Source organism: Hyperolius riggenbachi, chromosome 9, assembly GCF_040937935.1.
Source record: "Hyperolius riggenbachi isolate aHypRig1 chromosome 9, aHypRig1.pri, whole genome shotgun sequence".
NCBI classification, from domain to species: Eukaryota; Metazoa; Chordata; class Amphibia; order Anura; family Hyperoliidae; genus Hyperolius; species Hyperolius riggenbachi.
The window spans coordinates 60,662,764-60,682,047 of record NC_090654.1 but is presented as its reverse complement, the minus strand read 5'-3'; the positions used below and the strand labels follow the sequence as shown (position 1 = coordinate 60,682,047).

Genomic DNA, 19,284 nt, shown 5'->3' with positions numbered 1-19,284 from the left:
AATCAATTTCCGGTAACTTGTGACAAAAAATTAAATCTTCTATGAACTCATCATACACCTAACAAAATACCTTAGGGTGTCTTCTTTCTAAAATGGGGTCACTTGTGGGGTTCCTATACTGCCCTGGCATTTTAGGGGCCCAAAACCGTGAGGAGTAGTCTGGAAACCAAATGCCTCAAAATGACTGTTCAGGGGTATAAGCATCTGCAAATTTTGATGACAGGTGTTCTATGAAGGGCCGAATTTTGTGGAACCGGTCATAAGCAGGGTGGCCTCTTAGATGACAGGTTGTATTGGCACTGAAGTGCAGGAAGCGCAGGATGTTCTTAAATCGTGACCTGGACATGGTAGCAGAGAACATGGGCATGTGATGTATTGGGTGCATAGACCAATAAGACCGCAATACATTCTTTTTGACTAGACCCATGTTAAGGAATACCTTGGGGTGTTGTCTTTCTAAAATGGGGTCACTTGTGGGGTTCCTAAACTGCCCTGGCATTTTAGGGGCCCTAAACCGTGAGGAGTAGTCTGGAAACCATTTACTATCACAAAGGGAGAATTGACTCTTGGGTGCATGTGAAAGTAGAAAAAATCTTTAATATATCAAGACACAATATTCATAATACAAAATTGATAATAATACAAAATCCTAAAAACTTGCACCAAATGCCTCAAAATGACCTGTGAAATCCTAAAGGTACTCATAGGACTTTGGGCCCCTTAGCGCTCCTAGGCTGCAAAAAAGTGTCACACATGTGGTACTCAGGAGTAGTATAATGTGTTTTGGGGTGTATTTTTACACATACCCATGCTGGGTGGGAGAAATATCTCTGTACATGGACAATTGTGTGTAAAAAAATAAAAAAAATCTAATTTACAGAGTTATTTCTCCCACCCAGCATGGGTATGTGTAAAAATACACCCCAAAACACATTATACTACTTCTCCTGAGTACGGGGATACCACATGTGTGGCACTTTTTTGCAGCCTAGGTGCGCTAAGGGGCCCAAAGTCCTATGAGCACCTTTAGGCTTTACAGGGGTGCTTACAATTTAGCAGCAACCCCCAAAATGCCAGGACAGTAAACACACCCCACAAATGACCCCATTTTGGAATGTAGACACCCCATTGTATTCAGAGAGGAGCATAGTGAGTCCGTGGCAGATTTCATTTTTTTTTTGTCACAAGTTAGCAGAAATGGAAACTTTTTTTTATTTTTTTTGTCACAAAGTTTCATTTTCCGCTAACTTGTGACAAAAAATAAAATCTTCTCTGAACTCTCAGTGAATACTTTGGGATGTCTTCTTTCCAAAATGGGGTCATTTGGGGGGTATGTATACTATCCTGGAATTCAACCCCCCTTATGAAACCTGACAGGTGCACAGAAAAGTCAGAGATGTTTCAAATGGCTTGATTCACAAAGCCGTGCTAACAGTTAGCACGCTGGTGAAAAGCCCATTATCACGCCTAAACTCAGTTTAGGTGTGATAAAATAAACTCGTGTGCAAAGTGTTGCACGTAAACTTTTACACCCGCAAAGTTTACGTGCGCAATGCCATTAAACCCTATGCGATTGTTCGCGCACACCGGACTTTGCAAAACTTTGCTCGCGAGTTTTTCCCTCAAAGCGGTGCTAACCTACTTAGTGCAATGCTTATCATGCCCCAAAGTCCTAGGGCTTGATTCACAAAGCGGTGCTAACCTACTTAGCACGCCTAAAGTAGTTTAGGCGTGATAACCTTTGCACTAGTAGGTTAGCACCGTTTTCAAGAATAAAACTCGCTCGCAAGGTTTTGCGCACAATGTTTTACGCTCGCAAAGTCCAGTGCGCGCAGAAAGTTGCATAGGGATTAATGGGTGCATAACACCTTATGCACACTAAACTTTGCGCTCGCAAAACTTTGTGCGCGGGAATTTCGCGCGAGTTTGTTTTTATCACACCTAAACTGAGTTTAGGCGTGATCAAGGGCTTTTCACCAGCGTGCTAACAGTTTGCACCGCTTTGTGAATCAAACCCAAAATGGGAAAATTCACTTTTTGCACCATAGTTTTTAAACGCTATAACTTTTACCCAAACCAATAAATATACACTTATTTGATTTTTTTTTTATCAAAGACATGTAGCACAATAAATTTTGACAAAAATGTATATAGACATTTTACTTTATTTGAAAAATGCCAGCACAGAAAGTTTAAAAAAATAATTTTTTTTGACAAAATTCTTTTTTGATAAATGTAATAAAAACTAAAAATCACAGCAGCAATCAAATAGCATCAAAAGAAAGCTGTATTAGTGACGAGAAAAGGAGGTAAAATTCATTTAGGTGGTAGGTTGTATGACCGAGCAATAAACCGTTAAATCTGCAGTGGTCTGAATGGAAAAAAAAGTGGCTGGTCCTTAAAGAGAACCAGAGATGAAGCACCCTCATGTATTTTATTACATTTATCAGTGGGAACATGACAGTAAACACCTACCCTGCTTTTAGTTTCATTCTTATCTGCTTAATTAGTCTATTAGCAGCTGTGATAAGAATCCCCGACTGGCTCAGTCTAGGTTTGGCCTGGAATCATTATAGCTGAGTCACTCTTCTGTGGAGTCTTTTCAAGCCCAAGCCTGCCACCTCCTGGCTCAGATTTCCTGCTTTGCATACTGAGAGCTGTGATGACATGGGAGGGGCTGCTGCTGCTGAGAGAGAATCTCTGAAACAGACACATGTGGCAATATGATCTGTGTGCTCTGTGTGCATTCTGTCTGCATAGATAATGATGATGACTGCAGTTTCATTTCTTTGAGAGACACTTCCTACAGGCAGCTGCACATCATACCAAAATGAAAGCACACAGATGAAAGGCTGCAGCAGCCTTTCTCATATAGCCTAGATAGCAGCCTAGTCTCATATAGCCTAGACAGCACATCCAGAACAACTCATAACCCGGAAGCAGAAGGGATATGAGCCGGTGGCCATATTTGATTTTTTTCTGGAGCAATAATGGATTAAAAAAACACTAAAAAGTGCACACCAGAGTGGCGAAATTATCATGTAGAGCATGTATTCTTTACAAGCTATCGACTGATATGTTTATTTTGTGTGAAACGTTCATCTCTGGTTCCCTTTAAGGGGTTTTAAGACTGCAGTTCTTAAGTGGTTAAGTATTTAGTGGTGCTCCCAACTGAAGGGAGATCTCATTACCGGAATGCTGGGAGTTGGAACTCAAATAGATAGTGAATCTATTGGAACTTTATGCCCCCCCACGCACCCTTCGCTCTGCCAATAAGATGAATTTGGTTATTCCCAGGATACACTAAAAGCTAATGGGAACCGGTTTAAAAAAAAAAAAAGTCAGATACTCACCTAAGGAGAGGGAGGCTCTGGGTCCCATAGAGCACTCCCTCTCCTCTCCCGGTGCCCGCTGCTGTCCTGGCTCCCCCGTAGCGGTATTCGACAGTTTTGGTCAAATACCGCTGTCTCCCGGCCGAAGGGAGGCTTCGGAAATGCTTCAGGAGCGGAGTGCTCCCGAAGACGGGCCACTCTACACTGTGCACGCGCGTGCCCTCTATGACACACTTGCGTGTGTGCCGCCTGTCTTCGGGAGGACTCGGCTCCCGAAGACTTCCGAAGTCCCCTCGGCGGGGGATACAAACGGAGGAGCCAGCACAGCACCGGGGGCACCGGGAGAGGAGAGGGATGGCTCATTAGGACCAAGCCTTCCCTCTCCTTAGGTGAGTATCTGTCTTTTTTTTTAAATGGGGTTACATTAGCTTTAACATTTGGTGCTCGGGCCTTTTTCTATGCAGCCTCGACTCTATGGAACTCACTTCCACAGTCAGTGCAAGAGGCTCCTTCTCCGGACAGCTTTAAGAAAAGGCTAAAAACTCACCTCTTTTCCCGAGCCTTTGAGACTGTATATAACGCAGGTCACAGCACTTTGAGTCTCCAGGGAGAAAAGCGCTATAAAAATATTATTGTTATTGTGCAAAGCATTTCTGTATACGATGTGACTCAGTATTGTTTCACTCTATATTAATTGCTGTTTATATTGGCAAGGAGGATGAGGAGGCTCTATAATCACTGATTATTTGCCTTATTTTGAACTTTGATTTTGGGTATCACCAGCCCCTATCTCTCATTAGGGATTTTCGATTGTTTTCATCAGGTGTAGCTTGTCTCCATAAAGTTTATTCATATTTATTATCGGACTGGTGCTTTTTGTTGGGATTCTTTTCTTGTATATACAATCAGTATAGAGAATCTACTATATTATTGTGGCCCTGTACAATTAACAATATGACACATCATTGTATTCCAGCAGATCTGGAGGTGTGTATAGCTTTCAGGGACAACAAATGATGATTTGCTTATTCAGCAATGTTACATTGTGGGAGACATCATATGCTCACTCCAATCTGAATTGTTGCAAATACCTTCTGTTTTAGGAAGGCGATTGTTTGTTTTGCATTACATTTTAGTAAGAAGGCTTTTTGGTCCTTTGTAGACACTTACACATTCATAGGAGTTCTGGTTCACCATGAGCTTGCTGGGCAATCTGTAACTGGGTATTTCAAGAGTTACCCCATAGAGCTACATTAATCCATGCCATACATTGATGATCAACCAATCCTAAACAGTCGGTATGCATGTTGGATTATTGTGGCTCTGGACAATCAACAAGGTGACACATAATTGCATTCTAGCAGTTCTGGAGGAGTGTTTAGCTTACATGGACAACGAAGGATGATTTGCATATTCAGTAGTGAAGTATTGTGGGAGAAATCATATGTTCACTCCAATCTGAATAGTCACAAATGCCTTGTGTTTTAAGAAGGCAAACTTGTTTTGCTGTATAGATAAAGCCTTAGAAGCCCAGTACTAAACAGAATCGTGACCAGGCCATGAACAAACTGGAAGCCTATTTTAAAACTGAGCTCAACACACTGAAATCAGAGATAGAATTGCTCACTAATTTTCTTATGAAATGGATGAGGCGATGAGTGGACTAAAGTTAGAAATAAGCCAAATAAAGGTGTCCCTGTGACTTCAGCACCAGAACAACAGAACCCTTTAGGCTCAGATTGATGAGTTGGAAAATCAGAAAAAGGAGGTGGAGATTTAAGGATTAAGAGCTTAAGTGATTCAAAACAAAGAGACAACTTTAAAAAGTTACCAAACATCTTTTGCCCATTGCTTGTTTTGGAGGATTTCCAAGCAGAGTTGGGTGTTTTGGATGGTGTCTCTAGAGTTTTCGCCAGTGTCCCATTGTGCTCATCATCATCATCACTGGCTGGAATGGGAATGCAACAAAAGCCCCAGTCAAAGCACCCCCCCCTCCCACCCCCCCCCCCCCCCCCAACAGTAAAGGTCATATCCATGGCATATTTGTTCTATAGTGTGTGGTGAGCCTGAGACATCGCTTTTCATCTTTCAAAGCTTTGTCAGTAATGTTTATAAACTCTAACAGTTTGTACCTATTTTTTGTTGCCGTTTTGAATTTTGCTGAAGACTGTACATCGGAGATTAACCAGCTTGCAAAGGAGGCTTCTTCTTCTGAGGAAAGTCTGAACGCCTCCTGAACAACCACAACGACAAAGTAATTACATATTTTCAACTTTTTCTTATCTGTAACCCAATCACTTGTAAAAATAAACAACCAGGTGTGGGTGAGTTGTGCTATGGAACATATACCTGCCCAACCTGTAGGGAGGCCAGTTTAGACCATGTTACCACCCTGTGAGTATATATTCATTAATCTGTATGTGCCCTCCGAATACATAATCAAGGTAAGTCTTTGAACCAAAATTTTTTGGGTTGGACGTTGAATCCTTTAATCATTTAATCCCATATCTTCCTTGTAAGTGATATTTACCAAGATTTTTCTTTGTTCTTTATTTTCACTTTTATCTCATGGAAAAAGACCAATATGTGCGTAAAAGGTACTTGTTAAACTGAACCCCATCTGGGTACAATAGTCGTAGTAATAGGTAAGTTGATATGCTAAAATGTTGGTATTGACTATTGAGTTAGTGGTTAGTTTTCTTGTTGATGGCTTACTTTGAAAGTTTGCTATAGGTGATAGTAAATACACTAAATACGTGTTATCATGTTCGAAAATTATTTTCTTTTGTCTGCTTACACATGCTATTTGCTGTAACCTAAGAGGTACTTTAATGGCTTTTAAGAGTACCCGTGTTGATTTGGCCCAAGTACAGTCGTTACACACTGAAATACGTTATCACTTTTTGTGATTTGTTTTATTGTTGGCTTAGTGGTAAGGGTTGCATTAAAGGACAAAGTATCTTGAGTTATACCAGGACCCGTCTTATTGTGGGTGCCATAAGAGTACATTAGTACAAGAGTTGATATATTGAAAATGTGTTATTGTTTTTATGATTTGTTTTTAATGCTATTGACTTTAACTTACTCGTAAAGTTGTGTTAACAGAACAGGTAGCTGTATTATGGTAGAGAACAGAGGCGCCAAAAGGATAAAAACAATATTTAAAAGTTTTAAAATTATTGCTTAGGAGGCAGTGGTGGACTCACCTCCCACAAGCAGACACAACAACTGTGTATTCACAAAAGGGACATTTATTGGTATACTCCAAATAAGGTTGCAACGCGTTTCGCAGGTCAAACCCGCTTCATCAGGCAATTACAGGAAGGAGCACACAACTGGGGGTAAGAGGCAACACATTTGTACAAATCCTGAACAGACTGCATATCAATAAACATAAATATTTGTATGATGGAATTCACTGGTGTGATTTAAATTAACGGGAAAAGGTGGCTAATTATTGTATTTTGGGGGTGGAGGGGGGGCGGGGAGAGGGGGGGGGGGGGAGAGGACGGAGGGCCGGGGGGGGGGGAAATGGGGAAAGAATTGGAGATGGGAAATGGGAGGGGGGGGGGAAGAGGGGGGAAGGGGAAGAAGGGTGGGGGGGGGTTTGTTTTAGGGGGAAGAAAGATAGTGGTAATTTTAAGTATTACATCATAGCATTAATATTCATAAACATAATCATAAACATAATCAAACGTTAATCTCAAGCATGTGGCGAGATACTTTCATAACATACAGTAAACAGTATCATAATTCATATATATATATTTTTTACCCATACATATGTGTATTGGGAGCGGTTAGCCTATATGAAATAGTGCAAAGGAGTTCAGGGCTGGCAATAGTACATTGGGTATTTAAGAAAGACATGCAGAGTAATTTATAGAAGACACATAATGAACAAGCATCAAACAAGATTCACTTACCAGCAGTATGTCCAGATAGCACCTGGCGCCTCAGTGGCCAAGTAGTACTGAACTGCTGTTTATATAGTGTTGAACTCCTCCCCTTAGCTAATTGGAATGTGGGGCGGGCACTTAGTTACGTCATTACGCATGTGTACATGCGTATTTTGATGCGTAATGGCAGTGGCTGGATAGTGTACTGGCTAAGGGTGCTGCCTTTGACATGGGAGACCAGGGTTCAAATCCCGGCCAAGTCAAGTACCCATCCAATAAGGAATTCAAGGCAAGACTCCCCAACAATGCAGGGTGGCCTCTCGAGCGCGTCCCTGTGGCTGCAGCTCTTGAGTGCTTTGAGTCTGACGGGAAAAAAGCGCTATGCAAATGTTTGGATTATGGATTATTATTAATGGCGGTCAAGGATTACGTATGCGTACATGCGTATTTTGACGCGTAATGGCGTATATGGATTGCATATTGTCAATGCGCGATGAAAAAGGGGCGCATGCGTACTAGCATGATGCCATGCGTACGGTGGCATGGAATGGGAATGTGGCGTATATTTGAACGTGTTGGAATGTGGAACCATTGCTCAAAATAAGAGAACCACTATTTAATATTAATACATTTCAGGTTACTTGATCTGACAGTATATACCATTGTGGCTGTACAATTATATGCAATTATTGTCATACGATTTGCTCTGCATTGCAACAGTACTCTCTATCAATGTAAACGCATATACATGTAAAAATGAGTAAAATTGATAATACAAATAAAAAAATATAAAAGGTTCCGACTAGCCAACTAAGACATAGAGTATGGATAAAAACATGATCACGTTGGAATACTAAGCATAACGTTCTTAACATAAATACACTCAAAAACAATTATAAAAATGAGCTAAAAACCCAAGAGGAATATAATAGTAAATAAAATAAATAAAAAAAGATAATAAAAACTCGAACTTATAACACAGACCGATAAAAGAGGCGACTAAGTTAAAATAATATTGGAATGTTATGATCAGTGAATTTTTTCTAGTTGTTCGTTGAGTCCCTCCGGAATGAGAGTCCTCAGTATTTGTATCCAGAACATTTCTCTCGCTTTCAGTATTTCAAAAGCATTGTGCTGTTGTGGGTTAATGGATTCTATAAGTGTTATACGGAATAAAGTGGGGTCATTGTGATGGTGAGTGCCGAAGTGTCTCGAGACGCTGTGAAGGGGAAAGTTTTTCAGTATGTTTCTTTTGTGTTGTCCAATTCGGCTGCGTGCCGGTTGTGTGGTACGGCCCACGTACTGGAGGTGACACGGGCAGGAGATCACATATATGATATATCTTGAAGTACAGGTAATCGGGTGTTTAATTGGATAGTTTGTTTTGGTGGCATTGGAGCAGAATGAGGTGGTGATATTGATAAATGGGCAAGCTTTGCATCTAGTATTATTGCATGGAAAACAGCCCGGGGAGTGTGCAACGTTTGGAATTGAGTTGGATATTTGTGTACGAAGTTTGCTGGGTGCTAGTAAGTTGCGCAAGTTGGGGGCTCTTCTAAAGGTGATTTGAGGTTTTTGTGGGATAGATTGTCGCAGATAAGGGTCTTGTAGTAGAATATCCCACCTATTCGTTAGAATTGACCGGATCTGTGGGTGTTGGGCATTGTATCGTGTGATGAATCGGGGGCAGTCCACGCTAAGTGGCTTAGTGAGGAGCTGAGTTGGGTTGTGCGATGGAGTTGTTTTGGCTTTAAATTTCGCATCCTTGATAAGCTTTTTGGGGTATTTTCGTGCCAGAAATTTGTTAGTGAGTAAACCTGATTGTGTGTTGTAGTCTGAGATGTCTGTACAATTTCTGTATATCCTTCTAAATTGACTATATGGTGTGTTAATGGTCCAGGGGCGATGGTGAAAACTTTCAAAATGTATATAATTGTTAGCATCTACCGGTTTGAAGTATGTTTTGGTTTTTATAGTGTTAGATTCTATGAACAGTGTTAGGTCCAGGTATTCAATATTCATGGGGTCATGTTGTGAAGTGAATTGTAATCCAGCAGCATTTGAATTGAGATAATTGATAAAGAGGGGGATCCGGTCAATGTTGCCTTGCCATATCAGGATGAGGTCGTCTATGTACCGTCTATAAAAAACTATATTGTCAGTGAAGGGGTTATTAGCTTGTAATTTTTGTAGTTCCAGAAGTCCCATGGATAAATTTGCATATGATGGGGCGAACGACGAACCCATAGCTGTTCCATTGGTTTGATGGTAGATTTTGTCAGAAAAGGAAAAAATGTTGTTCTGTAGGATAAATTCTGTACATTGCACTAAGAAGGATTGTTGATCATAGGGCATAGCGGGATTAGTTGACAGAAAATGTTTGATAGCTGAAATACCATAAGAGTGTGGAATGTTGGTGTACAAAGAAGTTACATCGCAGGTGAGCCATACAAAACTATCTTGCCAGGTGATGCCTTTAAGAAGTTCTATCAGGTGTGCGGAGTCTCTGAGGTAGGAGTCTAGTGATCGTACATGAGATTGTAGATGTTGATCTACAAAACGTGAGAGGTTGCTAGTCATTGAATTTATACCGGATATGATGGGGCGTCCTGGTGGTTTGGTTAAGGATTTGTGTATCTTGGGGAGATAGTAGAAAAAAGGTGTTTTGGGATGCGGGTTGATGATGTAGTTTCTTTCATTTTTTGAAATAATATTGTTGGATAGGGCATTATTGATGAAGGTTTTCAGTGTTTTGTTAAGCTCCATTGTGGGATCAACATCCAGGGTAATATAATATTTGGTGTCACCCAAAAGGCGTTCTGCCTCTTCCAGATAATCCTTTGTGTTAAGAATGACAATCCCTCCCCCTTTGTCTGCTGGTTTGATGGTAAGGTCATGATTATGCTGTAATGTCTTAATGGCGATCTTTTGTTGGCGGGTCAGGTTGGATACCGGGTTGGGGTTGTCAGTGTGTATGTTCTGTAGGTCATTAAGTACTAGTGAATAGAATGTGTCAATATAGTTGCCTTTTGAGGCTACAGGGTAAAATCTTGATCTTCCTTTAAGTTTTGTAGTGATGTATTGTTCTGTCTGAATATCGGAGGGGGATAGTGTGCAGATTGGTATGGTATCATCATTGGTGATGATTAAGGCTGTCGGGTCATTGGGAGGGGGCGGATTTAGTTTTTTTATAGCAAAATGTCGTTTGAGTGTTAGTTTTCGTATGTAGGCATTTAGATCGGAAAAAATCTCAAACATATTTGACTGGTTGGTTGGACAAAAAGATAATCCTTTTTCCAACCGTGTGGTTTCGCAGCGGGATAATGAGTGATCGGAAAGGTTAAATATACATTTGGTTTGTTTTGAAGGGGGGGTGGGATTGGTTGTGGTTAGTGTTTTCCTCGTTTTTCTTTTCCCGCGTTTCCCCCTTTTTCGGAGTCGGGTAGGGGTCTTTTTTTCTTTGGTTTGAATATGGTCCGAGACGCTATCGGACTGGGTAGTTGGGTAGCTAACACGTTCTGGGATAGTGTGGTAGGTAGGTCTAAAAAAGAGGATGTAAGAGTAGTATCAGCATTGGTGTTGGTGGTGTGTGGGGTGGTGGGGCCATTCATGTTGGGTTGGAAAAAAGTTTCAATGGAAGTTTGAATGAATGTAGTTGGCTGTTCTGAACTATTATCATTTTCAATGTGAGGGGTTGTAGGAGCTTGATTGGTCATTGGGATTGGTCGGGGGCTGTCGCTTGCGGAGGGGTTGGGAGTGGTGGGTTCGGAGTCATATATACTTAACTGTGAAGGTCGGATTGGTGAATTGTGCTCTGATTCTAGTATAGTAGGGGAGGGATTGTCACTCATTCTGGGTTCAACTGTTTTGGATGAATTTGTAGGTAACAAAGACAATGGGGCATCTTTACCGGAGAAGTTGAAGTTTGGATTCATTAGAGGTATTCGAGTAGCTGGTTTGTCACCTCCAGTACGGGGGGGTCGAGGTAACTGACTTGTTTTGTTTGGGGTGTGTGTTGGCAATGGTTAGTTTTTTATTTTGGCGTTGTGGTTTCGCTATTATTGTTGGTCCTGTGTTGTAATTGAAACTGTTCGGAGGGGGAGTGGAAGCCGTGAATTTGTTAGTTGTGATTATCGCTGTTGTATTATTGGTAATTGGGGTGGGGGTGATATTAGGTGTGTTGGTTGGTGGTGGGACCGGTGGTGGTGGAAAAAACGGCGGGGGTGGGTATGGTGGATATCTGGTGGGGGGTGGCGGTATGGTGAGACTCATAAGTGGTACTGGGCGGGGTTGTGGATGTGCAGGTGGTCTACCTGGCAAAGGAGCAGTTGGGGGGTGCAATTTTCGCTCCCTCTCCCTGTGCTCTGCATAAGCCAGGCGGTCCCTATTGAGTTTTTTAAGTTTGATATCAATGGTTTCTATTTCAAATTTTCTGAGTCGTGAAGTGAGGTTTGATAGGAGTGGACCGTATTGGGGGCTTTTGGAATGGAGGGCGAGGAAGTTTCGGCATTCAGTAATTACTGGCTGCAAGGCCTGAATGATTGATTTTCTTTTATTTATGAGCCTCTCCATCATGCCCTGTGTACAAAATTCGAGGTAAGCATACCACTCAGTTGTAAACACAGTGTCCGTGGGGAAGGCAGTAAGAGTTTTTATACGTATGCCATCCGGCGAGATTTTTTCCTCTATATAGGTATCTTGCATGGCTATGTCAGCTATGTTAAAAAATTCATCTCTTAATGCCGTTTCCAATTTTTGAAAGGTGGGCTTGAGATCGGTGTTATCAGCAGGAAGTGTATCCTCTGTAGGAATGGGGTTTGGGTCCTGAATGTTGTTGGATTTGAGTTTGAACTGGGCCAGCAGGCTGTCTCTATGTGAAGACCGATCTAGGAGGGCATCCATAGCAGAGTAGGGCCTCTATCAGTTCGTGTTGCCGGTTCGACGATACGAAAGGCCTAGACGAGCTAGTGCAAATATGAAGAAGAGAGAACCGAGAGCCCGATATGGTGTAGTATGTCAAGGTAATTGGATAATTAGAAAGAGTATGAATTGTATACTCACAAACCAGGGTTACCTCCAGGCAACCACTGTGTAGGCAGGTGAGGAGATTAGCCTGTCCTCACTCAGGAATAAGAAGTCGCTCTCTGTAGGCTTGAAAAACAAGAAGGGGTATCCCCCTCCACCAAAGGTGGATACAATCAGTATTATGGTAGAGAACAGAGGCGCCAAAAGGATAAAAACAATATTTAAAAGTTTTAAAATTATTGCTTAGGAGGCAGTGGTGGACTCACCTCCCACAAGCAGACACAACAACTGTGTATTCACAAAAGGGACATTTATTGGTATACTCCAAATAAGGTTGCAACGCGTTTCGCAGGTCAAACCCGCTTCATCAGGCAATTACAGGAAGGAGCACACAACTGGGGGTAAGAGGCAACACATTTGTACAAATCCTGAACAGACTGCATATCAATAAACATAAATATTTGTATGATGGAATTCACTGGTGTGATGACAATAATTGCATATAATTGTACAGCCACAATGGTATATACTGTCAGATCAAGTAACCTGAAATGTATTAATATTAAATAGTGGTTCTCTTATTTTGAGCAATGGTTCCGCATTCCAACACGTTCAAATATACGCCACATTCCCATTCCATGCCACCGTACGCATGGCATCATGCTAGTACGCATGCGCCCCTTTTTCATCGCGCATTGACAATATGCAATCCATATACGCCATTACGCGTCAAAATACGCATGTACGCATACGTAATCCTTGACCGCCATTAATAATAATCCATAATCCAAACATTTGCATAGCGCTTTTTTCCCGTCAGACTCAAAGCACTCAAGAGCTGCAGCCACAGGGACGCGCTCGAGAGGCCACCCTGCATTGTTGGGGAGTCTTGCCTTGAATTCCTTATTGGATGGGTACTTGACTTGGCCGGGATTTGAACCCTGGTCTCCCATGTCAAAGGCAGCACCCTTAGCCAGTACACTATCCAGCCACTGCCATTACGCATCAAAATACGCATGTACACATGCGTAATGACGTAACTAAGTGCCCGCCCCACATTCCAATTAGCTAAGGGGAGGAGTTCAACACTATATAAACAGCAGTTCAGTACTACTTGGCCACTGAGGCGCCAGGTGCTATCTGGACATACTGCTGGTAAGTGAATCTTGTTTGATGCTTGTTCATTATGTGTCTTCTATAAATTACTCTGCATGTCTTTCTTAAATACCCAATGTACTATTGCCAGCCCTGAACTCCTTTGCACTATTTCATATAGGCTAACCGCTCCCAATACACATATGTATGGGTAAAAAATATATATATATGAATTATGATACTGTTTACTGTATGTTATGAAAGTATCTCGCCACATGCTTGAGATTAACGTTTGATTATGTTTATGATTATGTTTATGAATATTAATGCTATGATGTAATACTTAAAATTACCACTATCTTTCTTCCCCCTAAAACAAACCCCCCCCACCCTTCTTCCCCTTCCCCCCTCTCCCCCCCCCCCCCTCCCATTTCCCATCTCCAATTCTTTCCCCATTTCCCCCCCCCCCGGCCCTCCGTCCTCTTCCCCCCCCCCTCTCCCCGCCCCCCCTCCACCCCCAAAATACAATAATTAGCCACCTTTTCCCGTTAATTTAAATCACACCAGTGAATTCCATCATACAAATATTTATGTTTATTGATATGCAGTCTGTTCAGGATTTGTACAAATGTGTTGCCTCTTACCCCCAGTTGTGTGCTCCTTCCTGTAATTGCCTGATGAAGCGGGTTTGACCTGCGAAACGCGTTGCAACCTTATTTGGAGTATACCAATAAATGTCCCTTTTGTGAATACACAGTTGTTGTGTCTGCTTGTGGGAGGTGAGTCCACCACTGCCTCCTAAGCAATAATTTTAAAACTTTTAAATATTGTTTTTATCCTTTTGGCGCCTCTGTTCTCTACCATAATACTGATTGTATCCACCTTTGGTGGAGGGGGATACCCCTTCTTGTTTTTCAAGCCTACAGAGAGCGACTTCTTATTCCTGAGTGAGGACAGGCTAATCTCCTCACCTGCCTACACAGTGGTTGCCTGGAGGTAACCCTGGTTTGTGAGTATACAATTCATACTCTTTCTAATTATCCAATTACCTTGACATACTACACCATATCGGGCTCTCGGTTCTCTCTTCTTCATATTTGCACTAGCTCGTCTAGGCCTTTCGTATCGTCGAACCGGCAACACGAACTGATAGAAGCCCTACTCTGCTATGGATGCCCTCCTAGATCGGTCTTCACATAGAGACAGCCTGCTGGCCCAGTTCAAACTCAAATCCAACAACATTCAGGACCCAAACCCCATTCCTACAGAGGATACACTTCCTGCTGATAACACCGATCTCAAGCCCACCTTTCAAAAATTGGAAACGGCATTAAGAGATGAATTTTTTAACATAGCTGACATAGCCATGCAAGATACCTATATAGAGGAAAAAATCTCGCCGGATGGCATACGTATAAAAACTCTTACTGCCTTCCCCACGGACACTGTGTTTACAACTGAGTGGTATGCTTACCTCGAATTTTGTACACAGGGCATGATGGAGAGGCTCATAAATAAAAGAAAATCAATCATTCAGGCCTTGCAGCCAGTAATTACTGAATGCCGAAACTTCCTCGCCCTCCATTCCAAAAGCCCCCAATACGGTCCACTCCTATCAAACCTCACTTCACGACTCAGGAAATTTGAAATAGAAACCATTGATATCAAACTTAAAAAACTCAATAGGGACCGCCTGGCTTATGCAGAGCACAGGGAGAGGGAGCGAAAATTGCACCCCCCGACTGCTACTTTGCCAGGTAGACCACCTGCACATCCACAACCCCGCCCAGTACCACTTATGAGTCTCACCATACCGCCACCCCCCACCAGATATCCACCATACCCACCCCCGCCGTTTTTTCCACCACCACCGGTCCCACCACCAACCAACACACCTAATATCACCCCCACCCCAATTACCAATAATACAACAGCGATAATCACAACTAACAAATTCACGGCTTCCACTCCCCCTCCGAACAGTTTCAATTACAACACAGGACCAACAATAATAGCGAAACCACAACGCCAAAATAAAAAACTAACCATTGCCAACACACACCCCAAACAAAACAAGTCAGTTACCTCGACCCCCCCGTACTGGAGGTGACAAACCAGCTACTCGAATACCTCTAATGAATCCAAACTTCAACTTCTCCGGTAAAGATGCCCCATTGTCTTTGTTACCTACAAATTCATCCAAAACAGTTGAACCCAGAATGAGTGACAATCCCTCCCCTACTATACTAGAATCAGAGCACAATTCACCAATCCGACCTTCACAGTTAAGTATATATGACTCCGAACCCACCACTCCCAACCCCTCCGCAAGCGACAGCCCCCGACCAATCCCAATGACCAATCAAGCTCCTACAACCCCTCACATTGAAAATGATAATAGTTCAGAACAGCCAACTACATTCATTCAAACTTCCATTGAAACTTTTTTCCAACCCAACATGAATGGCCCCACCACCCCACACACCACCAACACCAATGCTGATACTACTCTTACATCCTCTTTTTTAGACCTACCTACCACACTATCCCAGAACGTGTTAGCTACCCAACTACCCAGTCCGATAGCGTCTCGGACCATATTCAAACCAAAGAAAAAAAGACCCCTACCCGACTCCGAAAAAGGGGGAAACGTGGGAAAAGAAAAACGAGGAAAACACTAACCACAACCAATCCCACCCCCCCTTCAAAACAAACCAAATGTATATTTAACCTTTCCGATCACTCATTATCCCGCTGCGAAACCACACGGTTGGAAAAAGGATTATCTTTTTGTCCAACCAACCAGTCAAATATGTTTGAGATTTTTTCCGATCTAAATGCCTACATACGAAAACTAACACTCAAACGACATTTTGCTATAAAAAAACTAAATCCGCCCCCTCCCAATGACCCGACAGCCTTAATCATCACCAATGATGATACCATACCAATCTGCACACTATCCCCCTCCGATATTCAGACAGAACAATACATCACTACAAAACTTAAAGGAAGATCAAGATTTTACCCTGTAGCCTCAAAAGGCAACTATATTGACACGTTCTATTCACTAGTACTTAATGACCTACAGAACATACACACTGACAACCCCAACCCGTTATCCAACCTGACCCGCCAACAAAAGATCGCCATTAAGACATTACAGCATAATCATGACCTTACCATCAAACCAGCAGACAAAGGGGGAGGGATTGTCATTCTTAACACAAAGGATTATCTGGAAGAGGCAGAACGCCTTTTGGGTGACACCAAATATTATATTACCCTGGATGTTGATCCCACAATGGAGCTTAACAAAACACTGAAAACCTTCATCAATAATGCCCTATCCAACAATATTATTTCAAAAAATGAAAGAAACTACATCATCAACCCGCATCCCAAAACACCTTTTTTCTACTATCTCCCCAAGATACACAAATCCTTAACCAAACCACCAGGACGCCCCATCATATCCGGTATAAATTCAATGACTAGCAACCTCTCACGTTTTGTAGATCAACATCTACAATCTCATGTACGATCACTAGACTCCTACCTCAGAGACTCCGCACACCTGATAGAACTTCTTAAAGGCATCACCTGGCAAGATAGTTTTGTATGGCTCACCTGCGATGTAACTTCTTTGTACACCAACATTCCACACTCTTATGGTATTTCAGCTATCAAACATTTTCTGTCAACTAATCCCGCTATGCCCTATGATCAACAATCCTTCTTAGTGCAATGTACAGAATTTATCCTACAGAACAACATTTTTTCCTTTTCTGACAAAATCTACCATCAAACCAATGGAACAGCTATGGGTTCGTCGTTCGCCCCATCATATGCAAATTTATCCATGGGACTTCTGGAACTACAAAAATTACAAGCTAATAACCCCTTCACTGACAATATAGTTTTTTATAGACGGTACATAGACGACCTCATCCTGATATGGCAAGGCAACATTGACCGGATCCCCCTCTTTATCAATTATCTCAATTCAAATGCTGCTGGATTACAATTCACTTCACAACATGACCCCATGAATATTGAATACCTGGACCTAACACTGTTCATAGAATCTAACACTATAAAAACCAAAACATACTTCAAACCGGTAGATGCTAACAATTATATACATTTTGAAAGTTTTCACCATCGCCCCTGGACCATTAACACACCATATAGTCAATTTAGAAGGATATACAGAAATTGTACAGACATCTCAGACTACAACACACAATCAGGTTTACTCACTAACAAATTTCTGGCACGAAAATACCCCAAAAAGCTTATCAAGGATGCGAAATTTAAAGCCAAAACAACTCCATCGCACAACCCAACTCAGCTCCTCACTAAGCCACTTAGCGTGGACTGCCCCCGATTCATCACACGATACAATGCCCAACACCCACAGATCCGGTCAATTCTAACGAATAGGTGGGATATTCTACTACAAGACCCTTATCTGCGACAATCTATCCCACAAAAAACCTCAAATCACCTTTAGAAGAGCCCCCAACTTGCGCAACTTACTAGCACCCAGCAAACTTCGTACACAAATATCCAACTCAATTCCAAACGTTGCACACTCCCCGGGCTGTTTTCCATGCAATAATACTAGATGCAAAGCTTGCCCATTTATCAATATCACCACCTCATTCTGCTCCAATGCCACCAAAACAAACTATCCAATTAAACACCCGATTACCTGTACTTCAAGATATATCATATATGTGATCTCCTGCCCGTGTCACCTCCAGTACGTGGGCCGTACCACACAACCGGCACGCAGCCGAATTGGACAACACAAAAGAAACATACTGAAAAACTTTCCCCTTCACAGCGTCTCGAGACACTTCGGCACTCACCATCACAATGACCCCACTTTATTCCGTATAACACTTATAGAATCCATTAACCCACAACAGCACAATGCTTTTGAAATACTGAAAGCGAGAGAAATGTTCTGGATACAAATACTGAGGACTCTCATTCCGGAGGGACTCAACGAACAACTAGAAAAAATTCACTGATCATAACATTCCAATATTATTTTAACTTAGTCGCCTCTTTTATCGGTCTGTGTTATAAGTTCGAGTTTTTATTATCTTTTTTTATTTATTTTATTTACTATTATATTCCTCTTGGGTTTTTAGCTCATTTTTATAATTGTTTTTGAGTGTATTTATGTTAAGAACGTTATGCTTAGTATTCCAACGTGATCATGTTTTTATCCATACTCTATGTCTTAGTTGGCTAGTCGGAACCTTTTATATTTTTTTATTTGTATTATCAATTTTACTCATTTTTACATGTATATGCGTTTACATTGATAGAGAGTACTGTTGCAATGCAGAGCAAATCGTATGACAATAATTGCATATAATTGTACAGCCACAATGGTATATACTGTCAGATCAAGTAACCTGAAATGTATTAATATTAAATAGTGGTTCTCTTATTTTGAGCAATGGTTCCGCATTCCAACACGTTCAAATATACGCCACATTCCCATTCCATGCCACCGTACGCATGGCATCATGCTAGTACGCATGCGCCCCTTTTTCATCGCGCATTGACAATATGCAATCCATATACGCCATTACGCATCAAAATACGCATGTACGCATACGTAATCCTTGACCGCCATTAATAATAATCCATAATCCAAACATTTGCATAGTGCTTTTTTCCCGTCAGACTCAAAGCACTCAAGAGCTGCAGCCATAGGGACGCGCTCGAGAGGCCACCCTGCATTGTTGGGGAGTCTTGCCTTGAATTCCTTATTGGATGGGTACTTGACTTGGCCGGGATTTGAACCCTGGTCTCCCATGTCAAAGGCAGCACCCTTAGCCAGTACACTATCCAGCCACTGCCATTACGCATCAAAATACGCATGTACACATGCGTAATGACGTAACTAA

The 19,284-nt window shown here is 41.9% G+C and overlaps 1 protein-coding gene across 1 annotated transcript in view; it reads left to right on the top strand.

Annotated features, from left to right (window-relative positions):
* Positions 1 to 5,522: 5,522 nt before the first annotated feature.
* Positions 5,523 to 19,284, top strand: part of LOC137531606 (galactosylgalactosylxylosylprotein 3-beta-glucuronosyltransferase 1-like) — a 167,807-nt gene continuing 154,045 nt past the window's right edge. The window contains exon 1 of the mRNA XM_068251548.1: positions 5,523 to 5,586. The gene's annotated coding sequence lies outside the window, so the exon portion shown is untranslated. The remainder of the gene's footprint in view (positions 5,587 to 19,284) is intronic.